The sequence below is a fragment of the Zea mays genome, chromosome 4 (assembly GCF_902167145.1).
Source record: "Zea mays cultivar B73 chromosome 4, Zm-B73-REFERENCE-NAM-5.0, whole genome shotgun sequence".
Classification (NCBI taxonomy): domain Eukaryota; kingdom Viridiplantae; phylum Streptophyta; class Magnoliopsida; order Poales; family Poaceae; genus Zea; species Zea mays.
Genome location: NC_050099.1, coordinates 23,227,944 through 23,241,129, shown reverse-complemented (window position 1 = coordinate 23,241,129; position 13,186 = coordinate 23,227,944).

Sequence of the window (13,186 nt, the reverse complement as noted above, 5' to 3'; positions counted from 1 at the left end):
TTTTTTGCCATATATATAACTATTTTAGTAACAATATTAAATTTGATATGCAGAAATGCTATCATGTGGCTCCTAAAAACAAAGAGCATGCAGACTGTGTCCTTGAAGTCTACTTGTCACACCCAGTTTTGGAAGGCAAACCGAATGCGAACCATGTACGTGCCAGGATTAGAAATTCACATACACAACGATTACATAATTGAATATCGTCGCACAGTGCTCAAATAATAGCGTAAAGAAGTACTACTTTATTACATCACGATGTCAGAGACATCCACATAGTCATTTACTTAAATAGTGATCAAAGTGCTAATGCGAAACACAGTAAAGATAAGGCATTCATAGGTAGCTGAATGGGGGTTGGCCACTAATCTACTCTAGAACTCATCGAAGTCTTGAAACTCCCAAAAGTCCTCTGCATGGCCTTCATCTTCTCCTGAGCAGGGTTGCGATGGGGAGAACCTGGTGTTTGGTGTTTAAGCAAGGGTGAGTACACATCAACGTACTCAGCAAATGTCCTGTTTGGCTAAAGTGGACTAGCTGTATGTGGGGTGAAGTTCAAAGCAAGCTTTTAGTTCGTCAGGTATTTATTATTAGTAGAAGCCAAGTTTTAGCAATAACCCCAAGTTATTATCCCGAAAGGTACTCCCTAGTGAGGAAATACAAAAGGATCCATAATTATAATCACCATCCTTAAACCACCGTCATAAAGGTATCCAAAATATCTCTAATCAAAGGAACTCCCAAGGCCACTCATAATTGTGAGCACGACTGATATACCAGTTTCTAACCCTTTGTAGAGGTTGCACACTTTACCGACAAGCCATGATCCATTTTTTGCCTCAGGTTGTACATACCCTTAAACACTCCCAAGTTGAGTTGGCAAGGTTTCACTACGTAGCTTTTACAAAGATTCCCTAGAGGTCATAGCCGCCCATTAGGTTTCTTCAGTTTGATAAACACGGTACCCCTCCCCACAGGAGGGGTGACTAGCAAAAGCAAAACCAAAGAACCTCGACACCCAGCCTCGGCAGAGCAAGTACTGTGCCTGGACCCCATTGACGGCACGACGGCGAAGCAGACTACACCTCAAGTTCCTCTAATTAGTCAGCTAAGGGCATTCCATACCACCCTCATGGTTGTACTATTTTCCTGGGTGGTCATCCTACGAATAGATGCTTACGCCCCTTTAGTGCCACAAGTTCATCATCATATCTAGGATAACATCATCGTATCATAAAGTATTCTCATCATGTTCATTGATTAAGGTAAAGCACTAGCATGATATTAATCATAATAGCCAAATCCCAAAAGGGTAATCAAGGACAGGATAAATAGAAAACTAGTCAATCCTTAGGTTGGTGATGGTATGTGGGAAAATGAATTATAAAGTAAGTAGGACATAATGGGTCAGAGGACACTTGCCTTCACCAAGTTGTTGCTCAGGGACTTCTCCTGTAACTCCCTTAGGAATCACAGACTGCTCATTGTCTACGCAAAGCAATCATTCATTCAACATACTTGGGGAATCACAAAAGAACAATACACTAAACATATACAACAGAGTAAACATAGGTTCAATAGAAAGGTAAAGACAATAATGTGTTTCCTAAGTTTGGGGTAGGTCACTCACTATGCTAGGTGGTTTATTATTCTCTAAGTAGGTCTATCTTGTTATAACACTTGTTCAAATATAGTTCGTTCAGGGATGGGATTACTCATTAGGTAGTGTTAGGTATATAAACTTAAGTATTTGAACATTTATTAGAGGTTCCTACCTTTATTTTCTATTAAGGTTCTAATAGCATCAACTCCAAACTAGAGGTCAACTATAAATTGGGATATAAAAATAGTAGGTGAACATTATTTTAACCTATAGACAAAAACATGATGAACATTTTGTAATTTGAAGCACCTAATTTTGAGTTTATATGACAAAGTTATGAATTTTAGAAGTTTTGGAATTCAAAATCCTATATTAAACACATTTTTCTGATTAAATAAAGACCTGAGGGCCTAGTTGTAAGATTACAAGGGCTCGGATAAAAGAACCAAGGACAATGGGTTCTATTCTCGGGAAAAAGACGGGCTCTTTAACAAAAAAGGCGAGTGAAGGGGTATTGGGTTCCCTCGGCCATCGGATCTCGGATCCATGACCGAAATTAGAACAGGCGGGGGCGAGCGAGCGGGCGCGGAGCGCACGTGCGACCGACAGGTGGGGGCCAGGGGTCAACGGCTCGGGTGCTGGCGTGGGGATTGGCCGATCGACCCAGCGGCCAGTGACTCAAGCGGGGTTGCACTTAAGAGCGGGGTCCACCTATCGGCGACCTAGAAAAAGAAAGGGAGGGGGGCTGGCACGGTTGCTGACTGGGGCCGAGCGTTAGCGACTCAAAGAGGGGAAAAGGAGGACCGGCGTAGGGAGGCTGGCAGGCGGGGCCCAACCATCAGGGTTGCCTTCGTGCTCTGGTCGCGCGTGCATGGGAACGAGTAAAGTCCTCGGCAGTGCTCCGAGCAACATGGGGCGGTAGCGGTCGACCGAAGGACCCTGGCATGATGGAGCAAGGCCGCCACTGGTCACCACCAGCGACTACATGACAGAGAAGAGAAAATGGGGGAGAGAGAAAAGAAAGTCCAGTGGGCGAGCTTACCTCGGGTGAGGCTCGGTCGGGGTGGAGCTCCGAGCGGTGGTGGCAGACCACGATCAGGGACGGTGGGGCGACCTCGCCGTGAGGAATTCTTTGCGCGAGCGGCTCGACGGTGGGGACTCGGGCGAGGGCAGCTCAAGCGGGTGCGGCTAGGACGAGAGAAGTGAGGTGGGGGGAGAAATGGGCATGCGCAGAGACTTCAAAGGGGTTGGGGCGGCGGTTTCGCGTGGGGGCGCGACGTGGGCGCGGACGCTTTTGTGTGCTTGCGTGTGGGGCAGGGGAGATGATTGTGGACGCGTGCTGGCGGAGCTATTAGTGGGTGGGGCCCGCCGAGCAGAGTGCTAGTAGGCGCGTGGGGAAGGTGCCGACAAGTGGGGCCTAGGGGCAGAGGGAGGGAGAGAGAGCGCGCGGGCGCGAGGAAGATGGACCGGGGTGGGCCGAAACGTCGAGGTGGAAGAGGGTTGCGGGCTTCTTTTCCCTTTTCTTTTATTCTGAATTTTGTTGTCCGTTTGTTTTCATTTTCTCTCCTTTGGACTCAAATTCAAATATGCCACAATCTCAAAGTAGAACACCTCAAGCTTATGCATCAAACAAAAATAAAGTCTGGGGTTCATCATGATGCAACATTTCATACTTTCTTGGACTTTTGCCTACTAGAGTATAATTACATTTCCAAATAAAGTAACCACTCCTCTACTATAGGAAAGAGAAAAAAAGAGATGGGGAGAGAGGAGAAGAGAGATAACACTTGAATTTGGTGGATATTAGATAAGAAATTTTATACTCCTAAATTCAGGGTGTGACACTACTTAAAGAAGGTTTGTAGGGATGCATTATCCAATGCAAGGCTTCAGGTTACAAATGCGTTCATGAAACACGTGAAAGGGCGCTTGGTCAATAATTATCAAGAGTATTCAAATACATACTTGACTGTCACACACGGATTTAGGGAGCCAAACCCGGACACGACTCACATGTTTGCTAGGATCAAGTCTCACACATATGATGACTCATGGTACAAAAACGAATGTCACATCTTTAATATATAACGAAGTTCTATACAAAATAGTTAAATAATTACATCATATGAAGACAACGATCCAACAACCAAAGTTGACTGGAAGACGACGGTCTAGACCACTCACGAACTCATCACAACATCCTTCACGCTCCTCATCTTGTGGTACATGTCCTTGACCTAGGGGAATGTGAGTACAGCAAGGGTGAGCTCACATACATTCATCGCTCAACAAGTTGTGGGGAATAATGTGCATGAGCTCACTATCAGTGCGGCTCATGTGAAGTGTAAGACTTACCAAAGGAAATGGTCAGAGTTGAGCATTGCTTTTAAAGTTGGTCAAAATTTTATTAGCAGTTACTAAGTACAAGTAGATACCAACACAATTAAGTAAGAAATCACAATTAATAATAACACCCACAATGTAATGCAAATGACAAATTAAGTTTAATTCCATAAATTAATCATGCGAGAGTCCTGAGTCGCTCTTGACCGTGAGCACGGCTGATATACCAGTTTTACACTCTACAGAGGTTGTGCCCTTTACCCACAAGTCGTGTATCCCATCTAGCTAGGGTTTGCAAGGCCCTTAGACACTTCCGAGGTGAATGGCTAGGGATCCACTAAGAGGCCTTTACAAAGTTCCACTAGCTTCAGAAAACCCGCTACGGTTTCTGAGAAGGGCAATATACGAATCCCTCGTCCGAAAAGCCATCGCAGCATGATCGACCCGAGAACCTCCCTATACGCAGCTCCTCTACCACCCTTGCCCCTTTCGAGTAAGGTAGTTGTCGGCGTTCCGAGACCGGGGGGTCCCTGGGCCGACGAGTGAATGTCGTCGCGTGCCCCAGCCCAGATGGGTCGAGCGCGAGGGCGAGCGCGAAGGGGGGAGAGCGAGGCGGCCGGAGACCGGCGTGAGAGAGGTGGGAATCCCGCGGCCCTCGTGTTCGTCCCGCGCCCAGGTCGGGTGCGCTTGCAGTAGGGGGTTACAAGCGTCCATGCGGGAGAGGGAGCGAGCGGCTCCAAGCGAGCGCCTGTTCTCGTCCTCGTCCCCGCGCGGCCAACCCTCTCTAAGAGGGCCCTGGTCCTCCCTTTTATAGGCGTAAGGAGAGGATCCAGGTGTACAATGGGGGGTGTAGCAGGGTGCTACGTGTCTAGCGGAGGTGAGCTAGCGCCCTAGGTACATGCCGTTGTGGCAACCGGAGAGATCTTGGCACCCAGCTGGTGTGATGTCGTGGCCGTCGAAGGAGCAATGGAGCTTGGCGGAGGGACAACTGTCGGAGCGGTTGAGTCCTTGCTGATGTCCTCTTGCTTCCGTAAGGGGGCGGAGAGCCGCCGTCGTCACAGAGCATGCGGGGCGCCATCATTGCCTATCTGGCGGTGCGAGCCAGATGGGACGCCGGTCTTGTTCCCTGCGGCCTGAGTCAGCTCGGGGTAGGGTGATGATGGCGCCTCCTGTTGACATGGCTGGTCTACGCCCTAGGTTGGGCGATGTGGAAGCTCCTCCGAAGCCGAGGTCGAGTCCGAGCCCCCGGGTTGGGCGAGGCGGAGATTGTCGTCTTCTGGGGCCGAGCCCAAGTCCGAGCCCTGGGTCGGGCAAGGCGGAGATCATCGTCTTCTGGGGCTGAGCCCAAGTCCGAGCCCTGGGTCGGGCGGAGTTCGCCGTCTTCCGGGACTTAGCCCGAGTCCGAGCCCTGGGTCGGGCGGAGTTCGTCGTCTTCCGGGACTTAGCCCGAGTCCGAGCCCTGGGTCGGGTGGAGTTCGCCGTCTTCTGGGACTTAGCCCGAGTCCGAGCCCTGGGTCGGGCGGAGTTCGCCGTCTTCCGGGGCTTAGCCCGAGTCCGAGCCCTAGGTCGGGCGGAGTTCGCCGTCTTCCGGGGCTTAGCCCGAGTCCGAGCCCTGGGTCGGGCGGAGTTCGCCGTCTTCCGGGACTTAGCCCGAGTCCGAGCCCTGGGTCGGGCGGAGCGGAGCTTCCCATGGTGCCTCCGGCAGAGCCTGACTGCCTGTCAGTCTTACTCTGTCCAGTGGCGCTGCAGTCGGTGTGGCGTAGGCGGCGCTGTCCTTCTGTCAGGCCGGTCAGTGGAGCGGCAAAGTGACGGCGGTCACTTTGGTTCTGCCGGCTGGGGGGTGCGCGCCAGGATAAGGGTGTCAGGCCACCTTTGCATTAAATGCTCCTGCGACTTGGTCGGTCGGTGCGGCGATTTGGTCAGGGTTGCTTCTTAGCGAAGGCAGGGCCTCGGGCGAGCCGGGAATATGTTCGCCGCTGAAGGGGGGCCTCGGGCGAGACGGAAATCCTCCGGGGGTCGGCTGCCCTTGTCCGAGGCTAGGCTCGGGTGAGGCGTGATCGTGTCCCTCGAATGGACTGATCCCTGACTTAATCGCACCCATCAGGCCTTTGCAGCTTCGTGCTGATGGGGGTTACCAGCTGAGAATTAGGAGCCTTGAGGGTACCCCTAATTATGGTCCCCGACAGTAGCCCCCGAGCCTCGAAGGGAGTGTTTGCACTCGCTTGGAGGCTTTCGTCGCACTTTTTTGTAAGGGGACCAGCCTTTCTCGGTTGCGTTTTGTTCCGGTGGGTGCGCGCGAGCGCACCCGCCGGGTGTAGCCCCCGAGGCCTCGGAGGAGTGGTTTCACTCCTTCGAGGTCTTACTGCCTCACGTAGTGCTTCGGCTGGTCTGGTCGTTCCCTCATGCGAGCTGGCCGTAGCCCAGGTGTACGGTCGGGTCCCAAGCTCTCGAGCTGGTATGTTGACGCTGTCAACGGTTCGGCCGGAGCCGGGTTTGCGAGAGCAGCCCCCGAGCCTCTGCACAGAGCGAGAGGGCGGTCAGGGGTAGACTCGGCTTTTTTACATACGCCCCTGCGTCGCCTTTCCGCAAGGAGGAGGGGGGGAAAGCGCCATGTTGCCCTCGATGGGCGCCGAACATGGTGTCTCCGACGAGCTGCAAGCGGGTAATCCGAGTGGACGTCCGTGCCCCGTTCGTTAGGGGTCGGCTAGGGGCCCAGAGGCACGCCCAAAAGTACCTGCGGGTGATCTGCTAGACCCGGTCCCCTGGCGACGGGGTCCGAGGGCTCGATGCCTCCCTCTGGTGGGATTCTGTTACAAGATCGTTCCCGCCGGTCTCGGAAATGTCCTAGGGTACCTCGGGAGCGCAGCCCGAGCCTTGGTTATGTATCGAACGTACCCATGGTCATCCCTCGCTCGGCGTCTGAGGCGGCTGTAAACCCTTCGGGGGCCAGCCTTCGAACCCCTGATCAGTATTGGGCGCGGAGCCCGAGTACCCTGAGGCGATCGTTGAACCCTTTCGAGGGGCCGGCCTTTGAACCTCTGACCAGTAGTGGGTGTAGGGCCCACGCGATCTGAGGCGGCTGTTGAACCCTTCCGGGGGGCCAACCTTCGAACCTCTGATTAGTAGGGGGGCTCGGAGCCTGGTTCCTTCTCGGGGAAGGATCCTTTTCGGGGTATCCCCCTTTCTCGGTCCCTGTTGCAAGAGAGAGAAAGAGGAAAAACGGAAAAGGATACGAAATCGAACGACGCGGCGTACCTTTTTGGACGCGTTCATTTTGGCGAAGGGGAAGCGTCGCCCGCTTCTCCTGCCAGAGGCGCCGCGTGTCCCGTCGCGGAGTTAATGCGACGGGGCGAGTGGTTGGAGGGGCGACCGTTGCGCGTGCGCGAGCCGTTCGAGGAACGGATCACGGGCGCGTCGTCCTCACGCCGTGGGAGAGGGTTCTCTCGCTGCCCCCGGATGGGACGTAAGCCTGGCTGACGACGCGACCGCTGCGCCTGCTCGCCTGCCACCGCCATTACTGCCGGCCCACTTTTGGCCGTGTTGACCGTCGCGCCAGGCTGGTGCTGCTGGGTTGCGCGCCGGGCTGCCTCGAGTCGTGGTATTGGTTCCGCAGTCAAGGAGGTGCGGTGGTGACGCGGGTGGCGATGTAGTTACTCACATGTAGCAACCGGCGCACTGGTTGCATGACGCGTGGGCCTGGGCCTTCATGCCGGGCGTGTTGGGAGTCGGAGGAGCGCGCCCACTTGGCGCGGTTACATGCCGCATGCATGGTTGCCCACCCTTTCGCCCGTTGGTCTGGGCAAAAGTGGAGGGTCGCTTGTAACCGCTAGGCAGTTGTATGCACCGCGCGCGGCGGTTTGGCTTCTTCTACCCTGAGTTGGCTTGCATGACGTGTGGGACCCAGCCCCCGCGCCGTAGGGGAGGACCTTGGAGTGTGTTGGAGAAGACTCAGCCCGTGACGGCTGGGGACGCGAGTAGGGAGGACCGCCCTTAAAAGGAGGGTGACCCCCTTGGAGGGCGACCACGTCTTCGTGCTCCCTTATGCATCGTGTCTTTCCGCCTTCTAGGCCCCCGGATGGGGGAGGTCCGCCGTCTTTCCGCCTCGTCGTTGGGGGAACGCAACTCCGCGGGAGTTGGTACCTTTCAGCCATCGTTCGGCTTCAAGGATTTTCATCAGCCAGCTCGGCTGCTTCCCCTCGCCGGGGGTCACCCAAGACGGTGACCACCAGCCCCTGGATGGGGAGGAGCAAGCTGGGCTGTGGTTTTTGCCCCGCCCCCAGCTGGTCTTCATCATCCCCACTGGGACGGGGCCCGAGCCAAGCCGGTGCTCTGCCCCCTGCGCGGGTCAGCCGACCGCCTCCTCTTCCAGCTTCTGGTGGTGGAGACCATCCTCCAGTTCTGCGGAGGAGACGTCCTCCAGTCATGCTGGGGGAGGCGGGCTGTTGCTGTCCAGCTAGGATGCAACATTCCGTCCTCTTCCTCGCTTGCGTGGTGAGGACAGGAGTGAGGACCTACCGATGCGCCTTGGGGTGACCCGCGTTTGCTGGTGATTCGCCCAGAGCTTGTCGCTCCACGGGCTTCCCCGTCGTGGAGGTTGTCCATACCCGCGGGGACGGAACCGGAGTTCCGTTTGTAATGGCGCCTTGAGTGCCGATGTTTTTGTTCATTGTGGCTGTCGGGGCCTGAACATGTATGTAGTTTCGGCACGGAGCCGTGTATTTTCCTCCTTTTCGAGCACTGAGACTCGCCTGTTGGTTGTCCGAACCGCTTCACCAAGCGTGAGTCGCCCCGTGTACAGGTGACGAGTGAGGTATCCGTATCCCGGAGGCGTAGGAGTCCCTCGGCTCGGTCGGCCTTGTTGTCCGAGGCTTCTCTAACTTAGTTAAAGGAACCCCTCGGCCGCTCTTCGATGAGCCGAGGCCAGGGGTAGCGGCGTCAACATGGACAGAGGCAGAGCTGGCTTGAAAAGGGAACCTGGTTGGCCGGAGCCTGGCCGGGTCGTCCGTTAGCGGGACCGACGCCGGAATTGACCAGCCAAGGCCTCGGGTCGGGCTGACGTCCTTGGAGGGTAGCTGGCCGAGGCCTCGGGGTGACCGACCGAGCCGCCTGCTCGGGCCGGATTGACGTCCTCGGAAGGTAACTGGCCGAGGCCCCGGGGTGACCGACCGAGCCGCCTGCTCGGGCCGGATTCCCGGAGAAGACCCTGGCGGCGATGGCCCGGGTGTGGTGATGACGTCGTCCTTCAGAGTGGAGATCCTCGGACTGCGTCGCCGTCCGAGGCTAGGTTGGCCCTCGCCGAAGGTATCGTCGATGCCAAGGGTGCTGCTGCTCCCTTCAGCTGTCAAGATCCGAGCCTGCAGGATCGGATTGTCTTGTAGCGTGTGTTTCCTGTGGCCGCCGAGGCCTAAACACCCCCTCGCCGTGTTGTAAAGCTGCGTCTCTTTTCCTTTTATTTCGAGTATCTGGACTTTTTTGTTGGTAACAGAGATGTTTGTGCGAGCAAGAGTTGCTTCTCGCGGAAGGTGATGAGCGAGGTATCCGTATCCCGGAGGCGTAGGAGTCCCTCGGCTCGGTCGGCCTTGCCGCTTACGCGCACTCTTACCCGTCCATGGGGCTCTGTCACCGACGCAGTCGAGAAGGCTCGAAGGATCGCTTCGGCAGAAGAGCTTTCGGGCGTGAAGACTTGTTCGGTCCGCAGAATCACTTATCCGAACATGAGTTACTTATCACAGAAGGTGATGAGTGAGGTATCCGTATCCCGGAGGCGTAGGAGTCCCTCAGCTCGGTCAGCCTTGGCTGCTTACGTGTACTCCGTCGTTTTCAGGATCCACTTTCGAAGTAGCCAAAAAGCGCGAAAGACATTCTGGCAGAAAGGATCTTTTTTTCGAGGAAAATTTCGACGCAGAGGGGGTTCCCCCCCTTTTAGCCCCCGAGGGAGGGTCGGGCTTTGCCGAGGCGAGGCCGACCCTTCCTTGATGACTAAACTTTGCGTGGGTGCGAGGTATATGATCAACTTGAAAACATCTTAAGGGTAGAAGCGACGTAGCTGTTGGATGTTCCAGGCGTTGTCGTAGACCTCGCCTTGGCTGTTGGCCAGCTTGTATGTTCCGGGCTTCAGAACCTTGGCGATGACGAATGGCCCCTCCCAGGGAGGCGTGAGCTTGTGCCGCCCTCGGGCGTCTTGTCGCAGCCGAAGCGCCAGGTCGCCCACCTGGAGGTCTCGGGACCGGACCCCTCGGGCATGGTAGCGTCGCAGGGACTGCTGGTACCGCGTCAAGTGTAGCAAGGCCTGGTCCCGAGCCTCCTCCAGCTGGTCCAGCGAGTTTTCTCGGCTGACTTGGTTGCTTTGGTCGGTGTAGGCCCTCGTTCTCGGGGAACCGTATTCTAAGTCTGTGGGCAAGATGGCTTCGGCCCCATAGACTAGAAAGAACGGCGTGAAGCCCGTGGCTCGGCTCGGCGTTGTCCTCAGACTCCAGACCACATAGGGGAGTTCCTTCATCCATCGCTTGCCGAACTTGTTGAGGTCATTGTAGATCCGAGACTTGAGCCCTTGTAGAATCATGTCGTTGGCACGCTCCACCTGCCCATTCGTCATGGGATGAGCCACGGCGGCCTAGTCCACCCGGATGTGGTGATCCTCGCAGAAGTCCAGGAACTTTCTACCGGTGAACTGGGTGCCATTGTCGATGACGATGGAGTTCGGGACCCCGAAGCGATGGATGATGTTGGTGAAGAACGCCACCGCCTGCTCGGACCTGATGCTGTTCAGGGGTCGGACCTCGATCCACTTGGAGAATTTGTCGATGGCGACCAGCAGGTGCGTGTAGCCCCCGGGTGCCTTCTGCAAGGGGCCGACGAGGTCCAGACCCCACACCGCAAAAGGCCAGGTGATGGGTATCGTCTGCACTGAGCGGGCAGATGGGTCTGCCTCACGTAGAATTGGCACCCTTCGCAGGTGCGGATGATTCGGGTAGCGTCGGCCACCGCCGTCGGCCAGTAGAAGCCTTGCCGGAAAGCGTTCCCGACAAGGGCTCGAGGCGCTGCGTGATGGCCGCAAGCCCCCGAGTGTATCTCTCGCAGGAGTTCCTGACCTTCGGCGATGGAGATGCATCGCTGGAGGATGCCTGAGGGGCTGCGGTGGTAGAGCTCCTTCTCATCTCCCAGCAAGACGAACGACTTGGCGCGCCGCGCCACCCGCCGAGCCTCGGCTTGGTCGAGGGGTAGCTCTCCTCGGTGGAGATATTGCAGGTACGGGGTCTGCCAGTTTTGATTAGGCGCGACCCCGCTTCGCTCCTCCTCGACGCGCAGTGCCTCACCCTCGAGGGCCGAGGGTACCTCGGACTGAACCGAGGGCGCCTCGGGTCGAGCTGAGGGTGCCTCGGACAGAGCCGAGGGCGCCTCGGGTTGAGCCGTGGGTGCCTCGGACTGGGCCGAGGGTACCTCGGGCTCGGGTGTGTCGTCGATCTTGACGGAGGGTTGATGCAGGTCTCGGGAGAAGACGTCCGGGGGAACCGTCGTTCGCCCCGAGGCTATTTTAGCCAGCTCGTCCGCAGTCTCGTTGTAGCGCCGAGCGATGTGGTTGAGCTCGAGCCCGTAGAACTTGTCTTCCAGGCGCCGAACCTCATCGCAGTAGGCCTCCATCTTCGGGTCGCGGCAATGGGAGTTCTTCATGACTTGGTCGATGACGAGCTGCGAGTCACCACGAGCGTCGAGGCGTCGGACCCCTAGCTCGATGGCGATCCGCAACCCGTTGACCAGAGCCTCATATTCGGCCACATTGTTGGACGCCGGGAAGTGGAGGCGTAGCACGTAGCGTAGATGCTTTCCGAGGGGTGAGATGAAGAGTAGGCCTGCGCCGGCCCCTGTCTTCATCAGCGACCCGTCGAAGAACATGGTCCAGAGCTCCGGTTGGATCGGAGCCGTCGGTAGCTGGGTGTCGACCCATTCAGCCACGAAGTCCGCCAAGACCTGGGACTTAATGGCTTTCCGAGGAGCGAACGAGATTGTCTCGCCCATGATCTCCACCGCCCACTTTGCAATCCTACCCGAGGCCTCTCGGCACTGGATGATCTCTCCCAGGGGGAAGGATGACACCACAGTTACCGGATGAGACTCGAAGTAGTGTCGCAGCTTCCGTCGCGTTAGGATCACCGCGTACAGCAGCTTCTGAACTTGTGGGTAGCGGATCTTGGTTTCGGACAGTACCTCGCTGACGAAGTAGACTGGCCTCTGAATGGGCAATGCATGCCCCTCTTCTTGCCTCTCGACCACAATCGCAGCGCTAACCACCTGGGTGGTCGCGGCGACGTAGACCAGGAGGACTTCTCCGGCAGCTGGGGGCACCAAGATAGGCGCCTTTGTGAGGAGCGCCTTCAGGTTCCCGAGGGCTTCCTCGGCCTCAGGGGTCCAAGTGAAGCACTCGGCCTTCCTTAAGAGGCGGTACAGAGGTAGACCTCTTTCGCCGAGGCGTGAGATGAAACGGCTCAGAGCCGCGAGGCATCCCATGACCCTCTGTACGCCTTTCAAGTCCTTGATGGGCCCCATGCTGGTAATGGCTGCGATCTTTTCCGGGTTGGCTTCGATGCCCTGCTCGGAGACGATGAACCCCAAGAGCATGCCTCGGGGCACCCCGAAGACACACTTTTTGGGATTGAGCTTGACACCTTTCGCCTTGAGACATCGGAATGTCGTTTCAAGGTCGGAAAGGAGGTCGGAGGCTTTCCTCGTCTTGACTACGATGTCATCGACATAGGCCTCGACCGTGCGGCCAATGTGTTCGCCGAGCACATGGTTCATGCACCGTTGGTACGTTGCGCCCGCATTCCTCAAACCGAACGGCATGGTGACATAGCAGTACATGCCGAAGGGTGTGATGAAAGAAGTCGCGAGCTGGTCGGACTCTTTCATCTTGATTTGATGATACCCTGAGTAGGCATCGAGGAAAGACAGGGTTTCGCACCCAGCAGTGGAATCCACGATTTGGTCGATGCGAGGCAGAGGGTAGGGAACCTTCGGACATGCTTTGTTGAGACCAGTGTAGTCTACACACATCCGCCATTTCACCCCTTTCTTTCTCACAAGCACAGGGTTGGCAAGCCATTCGGGATGGAATACCTCTTTGATGAACCCTGCCGCCATTAGCTTGTGAATCTCCTCGCCTATAGCTCTGCGCTTCTCCTCGTCGAATCGGCGCTACGGCTGCTTGACGGGTCGGGCTCCGGCTCGGATGTCCAGCGA